Source organism: Microcebus murinus, chromosome 1 (assembly GCF_040939455.1).
Source record: "Microcebus murinus isolate Inina chromosome 1, M.murinus_Inina_mat1.0, whole genome shotgun sequence".
NCBI classification, from domain to species: Eukaryota; Metazoa; Chordata; class Mammalia; order Primates; family Cheirogaleidae; genus Microcebus; species Microcebus murinus.
The window spans coordinates 129,907,263-129,926,118 of record NC_134104.1 but is presented as its reverse complement, the minus strand read 5'-3'; positions in this window follow the sequence as shown (position 1 = coordinate 129,926,118).

The window sequence follows — 18,856 nt, the reverse complement described above, 5'->3', positions numbered from 1 at the left end:
TGAATATTTAAAAATTTTGTATTCTGACTATAAAAAACCCCAATAGAACAAGGCATGGAAAGTAGGAGAAAAATAAATGGCATCAATGGGTCCCTGTTACGTGCCCACATCTTTACCATATTTTGTTTTATTTGGAAACAAACTTTAAAGTAGATCTTTTAGACTACATTTTAGAAAAAGAAATTGGAGGCATGGAGAGATGAAGTAACATATCTGAGAGCTCTCAGCTAGAAAGCAGCAGAAGTAGAGTTCAATATGGGTGTCTTCCACTCAAACCCAGTGCCTCATCCACTGAGCACAGCACTTGGCACATACAAAGTGACCAGCAAGTTGTAATCAAACAGAAATTTCTGCCAAAATGAAGTTTTTTCCTACCTATAAAGAAATAATAGAAGTGAAAATAATCTGAAGAAAAAAAGTATCTTTATAGGCAAATTGTTAAAACCATTTCCTGAAATCTGCAAAAATTATATTCTCTCTGCTTTCATTAGAAAGCACTTGGCAGTGAAAGAAACCAAACTAAATTTGCTAAACCTCAAATATCGTGTTTACTTTTTCAAATAACAAAGACATAGAAAGTAAGGTGGAAATAAGCCATGGAAATGAGTAGAAGCTTTCCGTCATCTTTCAAAGGAAAAGAAGTTGCCCTTTACTGAATGGAGAAGAATGACAACATCAGTAAAATCCCATGCCATTCTCCTCAGCCTGTTTTAATGTTGGCATCTAGCAGTCAATCATTATGCCAGAAAAACTAGCACTGTCGACAAACTGGCTTGTTCCTTTGAATAAAACCTGTGCCAACCTAGCTAGTTGTAACTTTGCAGCTTTATTTTTTTCCTGTGTATTTATAACCTTAGTGTTATCAATGGAAGATGCATTTTTTTGTTTCTGTCTAAAATTATTTTTTGGTATATTTTATATTTTACCATTAAACTTCTTTTCTGAATGGTATTTGAATTCCAGGGAGAAGGGGTCTGTAGTAGCATTATTCATAGTCTAAATGTTTTGTTCAAGCTGGCATTAAGTGAATGTTATTTGTTAAGACAGTGATTAAAATGACAGGCCCTGAAGTCTGACTCATGAGGGTCAAATTCCAGCTCTGTCATTTGATAGTTGTGTGAGTTAGGGCAAATTACTTAATTTTTTTATGCCTCAGCTTCTTCATCTATAAAATGTGACCAGTAATAATATTATCCATATGGCTCACACATACGGTTATTACAAAGATTAATTAATACATTACTTTGAAGCATTTGATAATACTTGTCAAATAATAAGCACCAATGAATATTAACTCATTGCTATAGTTTGGATGATTATCCTAAAAACTTCATGTTGAAATTTGATCCCCAATGGTGGAGGTGGGACCTAATGGGAGGTGTTTTGGTCGTGGGGGTGGATTCCTCCTTAATGGCTTAGTCTATCCTTGTGTCTGACTCTGTTAGTTCCCTCAAGAGCTGGTTGTTTAAAAGATCTTGGCACCTCACTCCTCTCTCTCTTTCTCTTGCTTCCTCTCTCACAATGTGATCTCTGCACACACCAGTTCCCCTTCATCTTCTGCCTTGAGTAAAATCAACATGAAGTCCTTATCAGAAGTAGATGTTGGCACCATGCTTCTTGTACAACCTGAAGAACCATGAGCCAAATAACCTTTTTTCTTTATAAATTACCCAACTTCAGGTATCCTTTTATAGCAATGCAAATGGAATAAGACACATTATTATTGTTATTATTTTGTGCCTAATTATCCCTTAAAATACTCAGGAGAGCTTAGGAAAAGAAAAATATACAGAAGTCTACTTTGAAGGTTGACTAGTGTCTCTGTAGGAAGGCCAGACCGTTGTCCTTTCTGTGTTCTATCTCAATAGGCCTGGTGTAGGTATGTTACTCAACTTAATTCAACCCCACTGAAATTGGTTCACAAGAGTGGGAAAAGATATTCACCAATTTCATTTCAAATGAAATTAAGTGGAGTAGCACCAGTGATGACACTCTGTAACTGTGCTAAGGACTCCGCATATTAATACAGCCTCCGACCTCTGCATCAGAGAAGGCACAATGATTTTGCTCAAGGGGAGTTAATCATTAGGTAACAGTTAGTTTTCTATATATTTTAAAAATGAGAATAAAGTCCAATGACAACATCTCCAAGAAATATAAATTGTGAAGTTAAAGTCAAAGGGAACATTACTCAGAAAATTCAGGAAAAGAACTCCAATAGTCAGCACAGACTGCCACAACAAAGTATCATACACTGAATGGCTTAAACAACAAAAATTAATTTTCTCACAATTTCTTAGGCTGGAGAGTTCAATATTCAGTTTCTGGTGAGGGCTGTTTCCCTGATAGCAGATAGCTGCCTTCTCATTGTGTAGCCACATGACAGAGATAGACAAAGAGCTCTGATCTCTCTCTCATTTTTTTTAAATAAGGGTTCTTACCTTGTCAGGATTAGGACCTCACCCTTATGACCTCATTTCCTCTTAAATATCTCCAAAATGCCCTATTTGTAACTACTACTTTACACTGGGGATTAGAACTTCAACATATGAATTTGAGGGAGGTGGGGACATAATTCAGTCCATAGCAAGAATACAGATCTGAAAAAAGTTTTGATTATGAAAATAAGAAAAAAAGAGCTTCATATTTTAGAACTCAGAAATGTGTATACCCAAAGGGCATAGAAGATGACGCAGGCTTCATGAAACTGGAGCAAGTAGCCAGAAGAGGCAGACTGACAGAGATGAATAAAGAGTACCAGGAAATGCAAAATGAAGTGACACTACTAACATCTTTAACCCAGAGACTTCCAATTATCTTACTAAATCACTCAGGTGGACTAGTTATTCCTGTAGTCCTCAATCTAACAAAGAGTTTGCTATGATTAATGCATTTTCCTTAACATCTAGTGGATGGTTTAATTGCAGATTTTCATGAAGAGAAAGAGAATTTTAGAAATAGTTTTCGAAGTATAGTATTTGGTCTGAGGATGGATGTAAAAAGAGAGAGATAAGGAGGGAAAAGGACATAAGCAGATAAAGGAAAAAGAATAAAGAAGGAATTTAATTAGGTGTGACAAGTCAGAGACAACTCAAGATGAAAATGAAGTAGTATGAAGAAATTGGTTTAGGAAGGAATAGATATAAAGTAAATGTTAGGAAAAAGTGAACAGCAAAAGGATACCTTGAGATGAGCACTTATAGCATCATCAAATATTAAAAGATGATCTGAATAATGATACAGTCAGGAGAATAATAAAAATGATAAAATCATAAGTGGGTTCAAATAATTGCTCCATAGCATTTTAATAAAATCTTGCTGTGTTTTTCTGTAAGTTACTTTAGGAAGGGCCTCTGTCTTACATTGTCTTTTATCCCCACTATGCCTTGTGAGCAAATTGTGTCCTACAAATATTAATGGATGTTTGAATTAAATAAATATTGATTATGTCCTTACTACCTATCAAATAGTATCATCACTGGATATCTGTGAATTGGTTCTAGGACCCCCTGCTGATTCCAAAATCTGTGAGCACTCAAGTCCCTTATATAAAATGGTATTTGAATATAACCTATATACATCCTCCCATGCACTTTAAATCATCTTTAGATTGCTTATAATACTCAATGCAATGTAAATGCTATGCAACTAGTTGTTATACTGTATTGTTTAGGCAATAACAATGACAAAGAAAAAAAAGCCTGTACATGTTCAGTACAGATAAAACCATCTTTTTTTCCTCTTAATATTTTCTTTCCATGGTTGGTTGAATCCACAAATGCCAAACCTATGGATACGGAAGCCCAACTCTATTGTGCTAGTTGCTGAGGATATAAAAATAAATGTGCTTTGCTTTCTGATCTTAAGGGGTTACCAGCCTAGTTGACAAGAAATATATTATAGACATCCAATATTTACTTTTAAAGTAGAAGCAAAATTCATCAAAGAACATGGAGAAGTGCTGGGGAATGACTTAAAATTTCAATAATGTAGAAAAGATAAATTTTTAAACTAAAAATTAAAATTTGAATACCCATTTGAATTTGCTAGCCTGAGACATTCTTCTCCATATTGGTGCCAAGCCCAAACTTACACCATTGTCCATGACTTAAAGAGCTAATCTTTAAGATCTTCAGATTTCGGGCTAAATTGAAATTTTTCCTCTAATCCATCCATGGCTTAGATTCCTTTCCCATATTCATGAACTTGATATATCACATAATTTGACAATAAAGAATATGAAAAAGAGTTGACATTCCCCAAATCACAGAGCTATTGTAGGACAGAGACAGTTTATCGACTAAATTAACACTGTGGGTTCTCCAATCTGAAAATTTGAAAAGTGCTGTAGCTCATTCTTTCTTTATCATGTTTCACTAGAATATTATGTCTTTCTCCTATTTCGAGATGAAACTCAGAGGAAGCTCAATTACAGAGTCCCATAACTTCATTTGTACGTGTAAATCCACCCACCCTCCATTTAATTTCACCTCTGAAAGGACTAATCTAAGCTCCCCAAGTCTGTTTTAGGGCTGGGATAAGACCCAGAAACAAAAGACTAGAAGTGAGATTATCTAGTTTATGTAATTATAAAGCCACTTCTTAAATCAATCCAATTTCTAGCAAGTCTTATCATATAATTTCTGCCCAAAGGACTGCAGCAAAAGAGGAACTAGCTGCCAGAGTTCTCTGACACAGCACAGTTTATGTCTCTTTTTTAGAATTTAACTGAAGCTTTTCAGCAGCCCTGGCTAAATCACCAGATGGGTTTGAAAGAATGTCATTACAAAGTCCTTATGTGAGTTGGCAAATAGAAGTCAACAAAAGCTTTGTGCTTTATCCAGACCAGCCCATGCTGAGGAGTCCAAAGTTTGATTTTCAGTGCTAAAATATTTCTGTCTAAAAAATATTTCCCCACTGAGCTCTGTAACTTTCCTCCCCACCCTTATCTCTCTTTAAGGAACAACCACAAGATATTTAAGCTTAGACCTCATAAGAATAAAATTTTTTAAGTGAGTACATATTTCAAAAGACATCCCATAAAACATGGGCTAAGTCAAAGAGATCGGAGAATAATAATACTTTAAGGAATATTGAAACCTCTGGGTATTTAAATCTATGCATAAATAGACATGAGACTTTGTGCATATATGTGTGTGTGTGTGTTTATATATATTTTTACTTTTGTATAATATCTCTCTTGTGTTATATTTATTACATGAAACAGATGGTGGGTCCATCCTCAGACAAAAAAGGAAATCAACATGACCCGTTACCAGAGCTGTTGGGAAGTTCTGTCTTCTGGATTGCAGCAGTTTCCCACCTGAAACTGAGTTTTGCAGGAAGCAAGTCACAAGCATTTCCAAGAAGAGATCTTTAAAGTTAAATCTGTATAGGGCAGGCCACCTGGGTTGTAGAATGGCCCATCTGTTCACATTGGCAGTCTCTGTGAGAGGCAGGGGTAGCTGCTGCTAAATTGAATGTTCCACATAGCCTCCACGATCACTGAGAAGGGGAAGCACCAAATGGCTCACCCACGCTGTGGCCCATTCAAGTGAGAACATCGCTGCCGTGGTGAAGAGCAAACATGGCAGATGTCCTCAACGGGGAAGAACACGCAGCATATTTGCGAACTATGCTTCTGGTCATACTTGACTTGTAAGGGTTTAGGGCAAACAAGCACACAAAGTGTTGACTGAGTTAGGGCTGGGGAGCAGGGAAGCACACTACTCAGAAATAATATTAACATATTCCTTATATTTTACTAACATATTTAGTAATTTAGTTGTAACCTTTTTTTGTGTGTCCATTACTGCCTCAATTCAGGGAGAAATTCTAAATTCTATCTTGGTTAGGAGATAAGGTTTTTCCTTTCACATCCCATTTTTCAAGAAACTTTGCATTCTGCCACCCTCTGTCACTTTCCAGGGACTTGCAGGTGTCCAGGACTGGTGGCCAGAAGAGATGTCTCTAGGAAATGGAGAGAAGGAGGCCCACACTGGAGGACAGCTCGAGGGCTCTGCTTTCTTTCTACTTGTTCCCTTATCCTCCTAACAAAACATCCTTCTCACTTCTCCCTCATCAAGGACTCAGATCCCTCAGTGACATTCTTGGGCTTTATCTGTACTTTCTCCTTTCTCAGGCTCATTATTAGGTAACCTTTGAGAGCACAAAAACTTACTTTGCAAACTTACATTCATTTCAAGTCTTTCTCTTTGGCCCTTAGAATAAATGTTGCTTTGAGTATTTGTTTCTGCCTTTGGATGTGCTTAAAAAGAAAAATGGCCTACAAACTACCACTGGGCCAGCAGAAAGGGAAGGGAATACACAGAACATATACATATTTGTACTTCAAGAAATAACCCTAAATTTTCAAATACATCATCCATCACGTTTTCCTCAGAATAATACCCCTAGGTGGATATCATTAGCCTTTCAGTACAGATGAGAAAACAGACTCACTCATAGTGCTACTAATTTACTTACCCAAGTTTGTTCAGCTCAAAAATCAGAGAGGTGACCTATCTCACATACAAAGTTTGACAAAGATTCTCTCCTTGACCAAATTCTAGCCAGGCCCTCTTCTCAACTAGGCCTCAGCCTTGGCCTATAAAAACATGAACAAACACTAACATAGTTTCTAGCAGCTCAAGACCACATCCCTAAAATGACCCTAGCTTCCTTTAAAGTGCCTGCTTATGAAAACTCAAGGCTGTAAAAAAAAAAAAAATTAGTTTATTCCAGTCAATACCTGAGAACACAGACTGGAGCCTCTATGTTACAGTCTTTATGGGAGCGTGAATTCTATTTTTGGTCATTGCCAGCTAGCAGATACAACTGGCCTAATTGCATTTACACATGGACTAACCCTTTGTAATTTTTCACTTCCCTAACTCTAAGCTCTCACTCGCTCTCTCCCTGCTCCCTCATTGTCCCTTTAAAATGCCCATTCACCTCTTTACAAACCAAAGTTGAGTTGAGTTCATGCTGGACTCTTTCCTTATTGCAATAGTTATGATTATACTAATTAAAATTTGCTCTTGCCACTTTAGTGTCCAGCTTTGTTTATCTTTTACAAGCTATAAGATGATATGAATGCATATTGAAATTATAAAATCATTCCATTTTGTCTTGGCCTGTTAGAGCTCTAATAAGACCGTAATCTTTTAAAATAAGAGATTACTATTGTTTATTAGCTTCCTGAACACAGAGGCCAAATTCCTTCTGCTCACTGTTGTAATCACCAGCACTTAACACACTGTGTAACACATAAAAGTTCAGTAATATTTGCTTATTATTAATAGAACTATAATTCACATGTTTTCTCTTTTGGTGTGGATAAAAGTCAAAGTTTACTCCTTAGTCTTAGAATATAGTTAGATGCATTGATATATTCACTTACATAGACATAGATACTGCAGTGATTTCTGAGTTATGTAGTTATGTAGTACTTGTAATGTTAATTTTATAAATAACCCACTAATAAATAGGGAGCAAATATTTCATTATTTATCTGTTTATATGCAAGCAAGATCTACTTTGCACAGGTAGCAGAGAAAAAGAGGCTACAGGCTCTCTTTTACTCTTCTCTCTAGGTTGTCAAAAGATATATGTCTTACCTTTGTGTATTTTATATACTTTCATAAAAATACTTTTATGAAAACTTTCACTAATGCAGAGGCAGTAGAAAGCTCTATAAAAACGTTGCCTCCTATTATTGAAAAGGGAGGCAGTTCTTGCCAGAACAAATTTTTCAATGTGCCTAATATAGGTCTGGTTTAGAGGAAAAAAAAAAATTGCCATTCAGGGTCTATCCAGAAAAGAAAGAAAAAAATTCAGTGTCTCAATTCAGAACAACTTTTAATACAGTACTCTAACTCTTTTGTTGAAGAGGAAATGCAGTAGGCTTAAAACCCAGGAACCTTTGAACTACCTTCTCATTATTTTTTTTTGTTATCTTCATTTGATCTGTCAAGATTATAGCACTTTCACATGTGCTTTTCCCATTGACTTTCAGCATGTGTTGCCCTGCCAGTGGAGTTCCAGAGACAGACACAAGTGCACGGATTTTATAGACATGATGATGTATCAGCTTCACATATGCATCTCTGACATATACACATTTTAACTCAGGAAATTCATGTACATGACAACGATGTAACTTAGGAGCTGACAATGAATATATGTGTATACATAATTTTATAATGTCTCCTGATTACATGCATTATATTTAGGACCTAGTGAAAAGCAGGCTGATCAAATTGGTGAAGGATAAACAGCCATGTATTATTAAGGGCAGGGTAAAAATCACCGAGGGGAAAGAAAAAAGTATAATTTGTGTCTCTTTATGTAGAAACCGTTGCTCTATTATTAGTTACTCTTCCGAGTACCTTTCAAGCTGACAGGCTCAGTTTCATTCACCCTTCAATTGACTGTGAACTGTTCAAAGGCTTAATGCGAGGATTTATGTTAAAGACAAACCCCTATCATCAGCCATCTCTTCTCATATGATGAGGGTGAAGATACAGAATCAAAACAATGATGCAAACATTCATTGACACCTAGTCATAAATATACCATAAACCAGTGAGAAGCATGGGCTGCCCCTTTAGTAGAACATGGACCTAAAATGAATAATGCGTGTAGTGGATATGGTGGTGAGTCAAACAGATTCCCCTCTTCAGAATCAAGACACACAGTTCCTCCCAGGAATCTTGACTGCCACCATTCACAGATGTGTCTCCTTTCGTAAGAGGGAGTTGCCTCATCTAAGGCCACACCCCCTCCCTGGGGACAAAGGCAGTCAAGACTGGCTGAGGCAGGACACAAAGATCTCCCCCTCTTGCCTCAATTCTGGACCTTTGTGAAAGATCATTTCAGTCCCAGAGCACCCCGTGGGACCAAATGGGCTCTCTGTTGGTATGCTATTGCAGTTTAGTTTTTCCCTATGCATCCTTCCTGCGCCCACAGCTGTTGTTTCTGAGAATACTCTCTAATAAACTGCAGGCATGCATATCTCCATGTAGGACTGTTTCTCAGGATCCCAACTTATAGCAGTGTGATTTTTAAAAAGCAGCATTTACTGGGGTTATTTTCTGTGTGTATATCAAATATAATCCACAATCTGATCCAGAGTTCTCCCCACCACCACCATCTTTGACCCCTCAACTCTACTTTCATGGAAGAGAATATTCTGAATTTATTACATTCTTCAATCCATCTTGCTGACTCAGCCCAACAGAGGAAAGACAAAGAGTCTGGGTCTATCTTTATAAATTCTTCTTTTTACTTTCCAGGTTTGGTTTAGGCCAGATGTAAAAAGGCCAGTACTCTGCAAAAATGGAAATAACCTTTTCTCTTTCTTTGTGGTAATGAAAGCATACAGTACACATAACAACCAGTTTGAAAAAGTGCTGAGTCCTTGCTTATTTTCTGCTTCAGTAATCTTTATTGAGCAGAAATCCTGTTCAACATGAATAATATTTGTTTTATTTGGGGGGCCCTACAATTCTTTTTCTAAAATTCATTGTGTACCAGGCTCATCTAGACTTCCTTACAGCTGTTTACGAGAGTAAGCTGGCTCAAAGGATTAGGGGCTGCAAAGGAACATTGAACATAATGCTAATATTTAGAGTTTTTCTGTGATACAAAATAAATATTCCAGGACTCATTTCTCCAGAGTCTCTTTGTCGATCACAAACATTCGTTAATACAAGCTTGTGAAAATGATTGCCTCAAATTCCTCCTCAAATTCAGCAATTCAATGTTAAGAGTAAATCTGAGAAAAACATCAGGTGTTCTGATTGTTATATTATGAGCAGGCTTATAGGTGGGTCTGGTGTGCTACAGCAGCAGGGACATACGTGCCCATGCCATTTATGTCTATAAAACTGCTATATTGGGCTAAATATTGATTAGTAAGAATGCCCAGTATTCGAAACCACACATAGAAAAGGAGACATAACATATTTTTCCCATCAAGTCTCACAGAATCCTCAGTATCTGTGTCTGTAAAGGTTCTAAGAAAGGCAAAACTGAAAACGTACATACAATCATTTAACTTGCAATTTTTATTTGCACTTTTGCAACGTACATTAGGTTAGTTCCAAAGCTCTGCAAGAAAGACAGTAGTAAATCAAAAGAGAAAATCCAAATGCAAATGGCACTGGCTTAACAAGAAGTCTTTTTTTTTTTTTTCTTTAGGGAGGAGATGGGGGATTCCAGAGGCAAATTGAATCTAATTTTTCTGAGAAAAAGTCCTGTATGGGGAAACAAAATGTCTCTGAAGGTAAAGATTCTACCAGAGAAAACTATGACAGGAAAAAAAAGAGAGAGAAGAAAAACCATTTCTTGCAGCAATCTCTGTCCCTAAGAACAAAAGATCTTACTACTACCCATCACACCAATTTGGCTTTACCATGAAGCTCCCTAAAGACCCTCATGATACAGATTAAAATGGATTCTACTACTCCAAGTTCTAAATTAATTTTCAGTTATTTTATTCCAAACATTTAATAATGCCATGCTGTTATATATTTCTCTTTTTCTGAGGTAAATATTCTAGAATATGAGCAATATTCACCAATCTGAAGAGTATCAGTGAATGCAAGCAAAAGTACCAAAAGGGATTTGGGATCAGGAAACGCTATATTCCCAGAAGCCTTTTCTCCACAAAACTAAACAGTCTTACACTGTAAGAAATTTTCAATTTTTAAAAATTCTATAAGAAAATAAGTGACTGCCCAGATGGTATATTTTAGAAGGCTCCTTCTCCCAAAACTTATTTTTTCTTTATTGCAATGATTTCTTAAATAGAAAAACAGCATTCACTTAAAAAGAACTAAAGAGTAAATAGGGAAACAAATATCTTATGACTTCATAGACAATGAGCTAGAATCATAACTGGAACTATTTCACAAATTATCTCATTTAATTCATTATGAGTAATAAATATCAGGTAATTTAGTCATGACTTGCTTCTTACATCACTCATTTATTCTACAAATATTTATTGTTTTTTTTTTGTTTTTTTTTTTTGTTTTTTGAGACAGAGTCTCACTTTGTTACCCAGGCTAGAGTGAGTGCCGTGGCATCAGCCTAGCTCACAGCAACCTCAAACTCCTGGGCTCAAGCGATTCTGCTGCCTCAGCCTCCCGAGTAGCTGGGACTACAGGCATGCACCACCATGCCCGGCTAATTTTTTCTATATATATTAGTTGGCCAATTAATTTCTTTCTGTTTATAGTAGAGACGGGGTCTCGCTCTTGCTCAGGCTGGTTTTCGAACTCCTGACCTTGAGCAATCCGCCCGCCTTGGCCTCCCAGAGAGCTAGGATTACAGGCGTGAGCCACCGCGCCCGGCGATTCTACAAATATTTATTAACCACCTATTCTGAGATAGGTACCATGTAAGGTTCTAAGAACATAGAAGTAGAAAAAAAAAATAGTCATGGCCACACAGCTTCCAGAAGGCAAATGGTCTTTAATTCAGTGGCATACAAGAAAGAGATAATGTTATTTCTGGTTGGAGTCCCACTCTAAACGACTCAATAATCACACAATAACACCCTCATTTTATAAGATGATCTGATAAGTATCTCTATTAATACCAATTTAAAAATCAGAATTAATAAAATGCATTCGAGACAGAATTTGCAATCCCAACTTTAAATGAAAGTCATGATATTAAAAGAGATAAAAAGGCTTTTGCCTAAAATCATACAACTGGGGATGTTTCAAACTGAGATTTTAATACTATTCTATACAAAGCAGATTTTTTTTTTTTTTTTGAGACAGAGTCCAGCTCTGTTGCCTGGGCTAGAGTGTTGCTGGATCAGCCTAGCTCACAGCAACCTCAAACTCCTGGGCTCAGATAATCCTTCTGCCTCAGCCTCCCGAGTAGCTGGGATTACAGGCATGCGCCACCATGCCCGGCTAATTTTTTATATATATATATTTAGTTGTCCAGTTAATTTATTTGTATTTTTAGTAGAGATGGGTCTCACTCTTTCTCAGGCTGGTCTCGAACTCCTGACCTCAAGTGATCCTCCTGCCTCAGCCTCCCAAGAGGATTATAGGCATGAGCCACCACGTCCTGCCTAAAGCAGATTTTAATACAACTCTGCTGCCTTTTTAAAAACAGTAAGCAAACATATCTGAAATAAAGAAGATGGTAAATCAAAAGCTGTCAAGATGAGAAAGACTGATATTCTGACCTTCAGAGTTCTGGGTATGATAGGAAAGAAAATGTGAATAAGAAATGTTGGCCATGTACAATCATTTTGCTCAATTCACAAATTTGTCTGTTACTGTACTAGAAGCCATGACGTCATATTCTTGCTGCAGATGAATTATCCATGCGTTATATATGGTGTCTTTGGTCTAAGCAGAATATTGGGATCTTTATATTTATGAGAACATTTTTGTAAGACTTGGAGTATTTTCATTTATGATTAATGACATTTTTAACTAATTGGCACTACAGTGACAAATCTACTCCTAAAGACCAGTGACCATCTATTCTGATATCATAATGTTTCTATGGAAAACCATTTTTTTAAAGAGAATCTTAGAGTTGAAAGGGACTTTAAAGATTATCTCTTCTAGCTATTTGGAGAGCAGTGTTCAATAGATTGTGTAAGAATATATTAATTAAGCAATTAATTAATATTGTGTTAAGATTGTGTAAGAATATATTAATTAAGTAATTAATCCAAAATTATTGATTAGGATTGTAATAGACACAGTTGGGGCTACATAACATCAAAATTTAGCAGGTTCAAACAATGGATTATTATATTTTGAGGGTCTCTGGTTTGACTTGGCTCATTTTGAAATTTTTTGCTTGGGGTCTTTTGTGAGGTCTTTTGTGAGGTAGCTGAGGCTGGAGTTATCTGAAAACCCAACTGATTCAGCTGATGCTGGCTGTTGACCAAGAGGTTAGTTAGGGACTTAATTAGAGAAACTATATACGGCCTCTACATGTGGCTTGGGCTTCCAACAGCATGATATACAAGTTTCAAGAAGGAGAATCCATGACCAAGCCTTCCAGGAGACACAAAATACAAGTTTCAAGGTATCACATGGCTTGACCTGGGAAATAGCAGCCATCATTTTCACCAAGATCTATTGTTCAAGCAAGTCACTAATTCTACCCCATATCCAAGAGACGGGATACACCTTTTACAATCCCCTTTCATATGAAGGACAACATGTGCCCATAAGGAGGAAAAGGATTAATGATGGCTGTACCTTTCTTTTGTATGTTGTTAGGTCAGGTGAGGTTTACTTGATGGTTGTGTTGCTTTTTTTTCCTCCTTCTCTTTGTATGTTCTCTCATGGTCATAAAGGGAATATTTTTGGATGGGAAATTGTATATCAAAGGTGATTTTGTTCCAGCTGTGTCAATTCTGGACCTGAACAATAATTTGAAATTAAACAAAGTAAGCCTAATTCTCACTGACTCTCAGAATCTACTGAATTCTGCCTTCAAAAGAGCTAAACTAAATGTTCTTTAAAATCTTCCCAATTCTTAGATTCTGTAAGATAAGATAATTTTCTGTAGAAATATCTGCCTCGAGATAGCCAATATTAGATAATTACATAAATTCTCCCAATAGGAAAAACTCCATTGTCAGAGGTGTCATTCTTTTTTGGCAAATAATTAGCTCATGGTTTAATGAATTTGCTTTGTAGGAAATCATGTTTTAAATGAAAAAGCAGGAAATCTCTCCTGTTGTTATACCATAATCCCCATCCAGTTTATATATGCCTAAGGTTTTGCTGCATTCAACAGTGTCTAGAATGTAGTTGTTGCTCAGTACATTTTTGTTGAATCTGGAATGGTTGAAAGAATGCATATGTGCATGATATAGCTGGCATTATCTGAAATAGCACACAGATGTGTTCCTGAAATCCCAGGAAAAAGATAATTATATTCTACTGAATTCTGCTTGCATGGATGCAAACATAGAATAATATGTGACATTCCCATAGCATAGTGTAACTAGATTCATAATTTCCAGTCTGTATTGCATGGATGTATATGTCACACTCATAACTCAGATCCCAAGGGACATTTCCTAATTGTGCTCCAAAGGTTTAACAAAATGCTGGATGCTTTGAGTCAAATGACAAAGCTATAAATTCTGCAAATAATTGAAAGATCAGGTCACTAATAAAAACACGCCAAAGATCTTTCTAAGATATACTTCCCATTTTGATCCTGTTTCTGGGCAGACAAATCTCCCAAACTTCCCTGAGACTGCAGGCCAACACAGGCACAGCCTGCCTCTGCATCTGTAAGGAAGAAAATGCAAAGGCAATGAATGCAGTTGGAATTGATCAGGTGCTCCAGTATCTGTGCTTCCAAAGTGATTGTGAGTGTTCCAGGTGATGAGCGCTCATGTCTGTGTAGCCTGGAGGGCCATGTGCTCCAGCACTTTCTGAAATAGTGTCACTAAAATCCTGACACTCCTTCTCCTAATCACTGATTAAGAAACTGCAATTGATTCAAATGTGAAATTATGATTTCACAAGTCCTTCTATTAGCCTGGGAACAGATGTACTGCTACTTTGCCAGAATTAGAGTGGTCTGGCTTTGCTCCAAGCTGTACTTTGCACACATACCAATTTTGTTGGAGGAAAGCTTTGTGTACAAAGAATTAGACAAATTCCTTAGGTTATAGATCTTTTCTGCTTCCTCTGTAAGAAAACCGTTGCAACAAATAATGTTTTCAAAAATATTTATGTGCTTTTTTGTCTCTGTGTTTCCTTGTGCATGTCTTTTCCCTCTCATCACCCCAAGGCATGTGTCTACTTCAAAACCAAGAGTTAGGGACGTGCCAAGAGAGTATCACAGCAATCACAGCATGACTAGAGTTCAAATTTGGTTTCTGACATCTACAATTGAATTTTAAAGTTTGCAGCAAGACAATAGTGAAAACTAGGGTTTATCTACAAAAACTAGGGTTTGTGTTAACTTTCTTATATTCTTTCTCTCATTTAAAATATAAAGAGCTAATTCTTGTCAACTTGATTATGGAGCTTTGCAAAGTAGAATTCTTTCCCAAACAACAAGAAAAATGAAAGGAAGCTATTTCTAGTCCTGACAAGTCGAAAAGAAGGAAAGAAGAAAAATTTAAGGAAAACAGGGAATAAAAGACATTTTAAAATGTAGCCTGTCCAGGCTTAAGTCCTAAAGAAAAAATGCGTATGAGTGAAAAGGAATCTCAGAGTAGAAAAGTCTCTATTTTGCTTCTCATTCGGACTCAAGGAAGAGATCTCTGGGAAGGGTATCCTTATAACTTCATAAGATAATTCCAAAAAAGTAAACAAAGAGGGAGTAATGTCATGGTCAAATTCAGAGGAAACCTCGTTAGCACTCGAGAAACAGAAGCTCATGCATGCCTCTTAAGAATCAGAGAGTTTGGTAAACAGCATCTAAGGTCACCCCAATGATCCCTACCTCCAGGTATTTACAGGCTTCTGGAATTCTTTTGATTAACCTCCCTTTAACCAATAGAATGGAATAACCTAGAGGAAATGTCACTTCTGTGATTAGGTTTCCAATATTATGACTTCTGTCTTTCTAGCAGATTCTCTATTGCTTTATCAGCTTGCATGCTTTAATGAAGCAACCTGTCATGTTGGAGAAGTCCACATGGCAAAAAGCTAAGTGTAGCTGTATTACTCTGCTTACGCTGCCATAACAGAATACTATAGACTGAGTAGCCTAAATAACATAAAATTATGTTCTCATAGTTCTGGAAGTTATCAGTAGAGTTGGTTTCTGGTGAAGTCTCTCTTCTTGGGTTGCAATTGGCCACCATCTCAGAGTGTCCTCATATGGCCTTTCTTTGGTGTGCAACTGGTGAGCAATCTCTGCTCTTCTCCTTCTTATAAGGACATAAATCCTACTGGATTAGGGCCCCAACTTTATGACCTCATTTAACCGTAATTACATCCTTAAAGGCCCTACCTCTAAATACAGTCACAGTGGGGGTTATGGCTTCTGTATATAAATTTGAGGGGATACAATTCAGTTCATAACACTAGCCTCTGGCCAATAGCCAGTAAGTATCTGAGGCCCTCTGTCCATTAGCCATTTAGGAACTTAATGCTGCCCACAGCCAATGAGTGAGGTCAGAAGCAGATCCTCTCTCAGGTGAGCCTTTGGATGAGACTGTAGACCCCAGGCCAATACCTTGATTGCAGGCTTGTGAGAGACTATGAGGCTGAGGATACAAATAAGCTATGCCAAGATTCTCGACAAATAGAAAATGTGAAATAATAAATGTGTGTCGTTTTAAAACACTCAGTTTTGTGGTAATTTGGGGGCAACAATGAATAACTAATACAGAGCAGTAGATGTGCTTAGAGCCAGTAGGTCATCCATGGAAGCAAAGAATCAGGCAAACAAGTTGTTCAGGAATAAAGAGAGTAATTTTGCTGAAGCAAACCTTCTTCCATTCCTTTTCAGTATGTTAGAAAAGCAGAGATGTTTAAGTGTGATTAAGAACTGTGGGTTCCAAAATCAGACAAATCTGAATTCTAATCCCTCTGGCACTTAGTATAAGTGCATCCTCAGACTACTTTACAGCAACCATGAATGAAAAATGAGTAATGTAAAGCTAAGTAGTTTAATATTTAAAATGGGCATAATAACTGTGCTGAGAAATAAATGAAATGAAAGTAAATTATTTGGCACATAAAAAGTACTTAACTTACATTAGCTTTTATTATTAATGTTAAAGTAAGGAAAGGGGGTAGGGGTTGGGCTTAACCCTTATTGAGCTTCAAATATGTGCTACATGTGTAATATGCTATTAATAACTATAAACTATGCTATACAAAATATATATGATTTTACATCCTCTATGTATGATGATCTATATATTTGATTTTGAACCCTCTTTTAGCATTCCCTTAACAAGTTATCATCATCCTCACTATTGCAATAGAAATCTCAAAGACTATAACTAACTTGGCTAGAGTAATACAGGTTTCATGGGAATTTGAATCTAGGGTCTTGGGTCATGGGTTATGAGAACCCTGGCCCATTTTGTCTCTAAAATGATGATAAAACCCAGACAAAAATCTGTGAAGGTTACTCAGTACACTGCAGAGTTGAGTGCCAGCCTCTTGAAAAATAGAAAATTCAATAACAACAAAATACTCATTGGTTCAGACTGTTTTCAATTTGGACTGAATCCCTTTTTCTATCATTTCTGCTAATGTCATGGCCACATCAGAAAGAGATTATCATTGGCTAATTCAAAATGACTTTGTTCAATTTATTTGATTTACTTCACAAAAGAGAGAAATAGGTTTATATTTTCTATTGTTTATGAACAAAATAGGGTCATCACCCTTTGCATTGCATTGATTTGATTTTTGTTCACATCTTTCTAACATACTCCATTAGTTGCAGTGGATTATTATAGCTTCCTGAAATCGATCAAGTTTTACATTGTGAAAGATGATTTTTGAGGGAGAAATCAGAAACCTAAAAACCTTTTCCTTTCATATTAATAAGACAGAAGTGGCTTCTTAAATTGGCACATTAACCTTCTATTTCATAGCACTCTTTACAGAACAAATCACGTTGCTGCTGCATATGTTTCTTGTGACTTCTCAATATGCTCTAAACGTTGTATCTGGAAAAGACAATGGTCATTTCTGTAAGAGCATCAGTGGCCTGTCAGGGCCATCAACAAAGAATGCCAGGAAGATAAGGACATGAGATCAATGAGAAAAACACTAAATAAATAATATTGATGTGAAAAGTGTTGAATATGAAGAAGCTAGGACCAAACATGGGAAATGATAAACTATGCTAGTGAAGACATTTTCAGGTGCCATATTTCCATTAAATGCAGAAAACCTCCTGTTAAAATGAGTACCAAGTAGGGAGAGAGAGAGAGAGAGAGAGAGAGAGAGAGAGAGAGAGAGAGAGAGAGAGAGAGAGATGAAGGAAATTTGAGGTGTGCTTTATTTCTTCCAGTCATTTGTTATATACTCTAAAATTGGGCAAATATATTCAAGGACATATTGACAACAAATTTAGTCTTTATACTCCTTGTGGGGGGAGATATTTGACAATAAAATGATCAATTTTTGTGAATACGAAGCAAAGTGGCTTCGGCAATTCTCTGGTACTCTGCTGGTTTCCTTCAGTCTTTATAGTCTGTTTTGCCGCTATTGCAGTGATTTTTTTTCACTCTGCCTCTTTTCTCTTTCCTTGTTCTTTATTGAGTTTAATTACAGTTACTGTTCATGGGCTGTTGAGCTTAAAAATCATTTTCTGTCTTGTATATTTACCCTGCACTTGATTCATTCACAGCTGTTCATCAGTGCCATGCTATTCAGTCTGGAGAGTGAAATCGCTTATCTTTACGGAGCAAAGCAGCATTTTCATTTACTCAAGGTCTATAAAGGGAGAATAATAAAATGATTACAAGGGTAATTCTTTAGTCCAATTTATTTAAGTTTTCTTTTATGTACCAATATTGTGGTATATTTTTGATGATCCTATTAACTATGATCACTAATTCCTGGAGATAACTGAAAGAATGAAGCTATCTGCACCTTTTCTAAAAAGATTGGGTCAAAGGATATTGGCCACAAATGAAGGCATGTTGGCATCTCTACCTCAGTACTCATATATATGGATTAGATTTACATTGTAGGCATAATTTAAGTAATATGCAATAAACTTTCTCTGCATAAAAGTTTTGCTGGAGTGTCTGGCATTTCCACATTTTAACTCTCTGCTTTGTGTAAATGCATTATCTTGATGTAATTTCTTTTAATATGCAAAGGGTTACCTGGGAGAAACAACATATATAAGCTATCAT